General features: G+C 38.4%; 1 protein-coding gene across 3 annotated transcripts in view; it reads right to left on the bottom strand.

Annotated features, from left to right (window-relative positions):
- Positions 1-3,539, bottom strand: part of UBAP2 (ubiquitin associated protein 2) — an 80,404-nt gene that overhangs the window by 58,088 nt on the left and 18,777 nt on the right. The gene's annotated exons all lie outside the window — the stretch shown is intronic.

Raw genomic sequence — 3,539 nt, forward strand, 5'->3', positions numbered from 1 at the left:
CTCTAGCCTGTACCCCAGTTCTGTATGCCTAAATAAATAAATCTTTAAAAAAAAAATTATATCAATGAATACAATGTTCCACCATCAGTGACTATTAAAAAATATTAAAGACAGAAAACACCAGTTTGGACAAGGATATTGAAAAGCTGGAACCCTTGTATATACATGGCTACTGGAAATGTAAAAAGATGCTGTCATATGGAAAAGAATATTACAGCCATGGAAAAGAATATTACAGCCCTACAGGGGGAAAAAAGTCAAAACTAGAATTACCAGCTGATTTACCAATTCTGCTGTGAGTATATACTCAAAAGAAATTATTTCAAAGAGATATTTATATCCACGTTGCTAGCAGCATTATTCACAATAGCCAAAAAATAGAAGCAACCCAAGTTTCCATCAACAGATGAATGGATAAGCACGTGGAATATTATTCAGTCTTTAGAAGGCATGAAGTCTGACACATTCTACAATGTGAATGAATCTTGAAGACATTAAGTAATAAGCCAATTACAAAAGATACTCCATGGTTCATACTTATAGGAGTTACCTAGAACAGTCGGATTTAAGTGACCAGGTTGAATAGTGGTTACCAGGGACTGAGGATAGGTAGGAATAGGGAATTTGTTATTTAATGGATATAGTTTTGTTTGGGAAGATCAAAGTTCTGAGAAGGGGTGGTGGCAGTTGCATAGTCATGTGAATGTGCACAGTCTTTCAAAAAAAACCAGTATGTAGACACAAACTAGTCATGTTCACATATACATTATCTCAAACTCTGGAAGTTCCTGAATGGGGTGGGGGTGGGGGGAGGGGAGAGATAAAACAAAGAGTAAGCCAGTAAGTAGTTGTTCATATTTGACACCTTGAATTATCTTCCAAAATCCACCAATTCCTTTGCCATTCTCTAGGAAACAAGGCAGAAGCTAAATACCCATTTCTCCATTTCCCTTTTTTATGATGAGCATGAACTATTTTTCTTGAAAATCGCTGATTATTCACAACTCCATCATTCACAGACCCCCAAAAACTGGAATAAGCAAATGTTCTTCAAAGAGTCAATAATCTGTTTTTCACTTACAGGAATATAAAGAAACCAAATGAGGGGTCAGGAAAAAAAAAAAGACAAAACTAGCAAGCAAACTATTACATAAATCAAGAGACATAAGGAGGAAACAGGAGGAAGAGTGCTAAGAGCAGGCAAAGGAAGAGTAGAAGACACTATGGTGACAGTTCACAGGTGACTTGATGGTGGGAATTTTATGGGGACTACACCTGCAAAAAGAAATCAAACACTGTTCAAAAGTGAACAATATAAAAAAATAAATCAATATAAACATACAAAATAAAGTGAATAATCTGTACTACAATCTTATAATTGAATACTGCTCAGCAATAAAAGGAATCAATTATTGAAGTACACAATGTGGATGACTCATTAAAATATAATTTTTTTAAAGATTTATTTATTTACGGAATGGGGTACAGGCCAGAGGTACAGCGGCAGGGAAAGGATTCACCAGAGACAGAATGGGGAGCAGAACAGGCAGAATGACAAAGTACACTGATGAGGGGTGCAGTGGGCGGGCCAGGAGAGGTTGCCACGGCATGTGGATGAGCTCCCTTGCCGGAGATCAGTTTCGTGCCAAAGAGGCTGCCACTAACTTCACAGTGCTGCATTTTAAGCCATTGTGCCACCAGTAAAGGCCCTAAAATATTATTCCAAGGGAAAGAAGCCAGGATCAAAAGGCAGCACACACAATGATTCCATTTTTATGGTATTCTAGAAAAGACAAAACTATAGGAACAAAAATTAGATTGGTGGGATGCCAAAAACTGGTGGATAACAAAGAGAAAGGAGAGTCCCCCAAATGACAGTGAAGAAAAATCATCATGACAGCTGTGCAGAAGGGCCTACAGAGCAAACAAATCGAGTCAGAGCAAAACAAGGTTTGTCAAAGAACTATTTCCAAGAAAATGCTTCTGACCACCATATGGGGTTAATTTGTACATATAAAATAAGCATAAAGACATATCATTGGGTGTGTGTATGCAGACATCTTAACAACTGTGAAAATGACAATTATTAAGTCTCCTCTCTCCCGGCCACTAATAGACAATGGCTCTACTATAATTTACATGCCTGTAATAACAGTGAACCATGACCTAACCAAAAATTACTATACAATAATGGAGGATAAAAGGAGGAAATATAAACTGAAGGGTGAAGGGGTAGTGCAAAAATAGCAAAAGACTCACCTAAGAGTAAAAAATAATGCCTTTTGAGAATGAGATTTAGAAATACATCAGAACAGGGTAGAGAATTACTGTGGATTTATGTTAATTTACTACATACTGAGCACTAATCTAAATGTTTTCTATACATTACTACTCCCTATAATCCGTGATAACTCTCTACAAAATGTGGTATAATCCCCATTTTAAGATTCAGAAATAACCTTTAACTTAGAAAAGGTTCTACACAGAACAGTAGTGTGTAATACAGTCTTGACTATGTGCTAGGACCCTCCCTGGAGATGCAACAAGTTCAAATGCAGCACTAAGAAGCTAAACTAGTTAAACTATTGCAGCCACTGCAGCACCAAGTTCAATCACTGGTGGATCCCTGGCCATGGAGTTGAACCACATGGTTCAGTAGCACTCTCCTCTCTCACCTGCTGCTCCCCTCAGCAGTATGGTTCAGTACACCTGCCTGTTCTGCTCCCCACTGTGTCTCTGGTGAATCCTTTCAACCCCCACGCCTCTTGCCTTTACCCCAATTCTGTATGCATATTTTTAATAAAATAACAAAGGAACATAACTTAATATAAAGTCCATTTACAACAAACCCATAGCCAATGTCATTCTCAATGGGAGAATGAAAGCCTTTCCCTGACAGTCAGGAATAAGACAAGGATGTCCTCATCATTGCTTTTCAATGATACTGAAAGTCCTAGCCAGAGCAATAAGGTAAGAAAAAGGACTCCAAATAGGGAAAAAAGTAAAACAATCTCTATTTGCAGATGACATGATCATATAGACAGAGAACCCTAAAAACTCCCAGAAAATGTTATCAAAATAATCATCCAGTTTCACAAAGTAGCAGGATACAAAATCAACACACAAAAATCAGTAGCCTTACTATATACAATCTGAAGAAGAAATAAAGAAAACCACCCCTTTTATAATTAAAACAAAAAAGATCAAATATTTTAAATACTTGGGAATAAACCTAACAAAATAGGAGAAGGTGGCTCTCCCTGGTGGTACAGCGGGTTAAAGCACAGCACTAAGAAGATAAAGCCACCTCAGCATGACTTCGATTCCTGCCCCAGAGGTGATCCACATGGCGCAGCAGACCTCTCGTAACCAGCCCGCTGCTCCCATCAGAGTGTACTCCCTCGATCCGCCTGTCCTGCACCCCACTCTGTCTTTGGTCAATCTTCTCCCTGCCCCTGCATCTCTGGCCTTTACCCCAGTTCTGTATGCATAAATAAATAAAACTTTTTAAAAAAAAATAGGTGATGGGCAACGGGGGG

Source organism: Condylura cristata, unplaced genomic scaffold, assembly GCF_000260355.1.
Source record: "Condylura cristata isolate star-nosed mole 26May11 unplaced genomic scaffold, ConCri1.0 scaffold00006, whole genome shotgun sequence".
In the NCBI taxonomy this organism is placed as follows: Eukaryota; Metazoa; Chordata; class Mammalia; order Eulipotyphla; family Talpidae; genus Condylura; species Condylura cristata.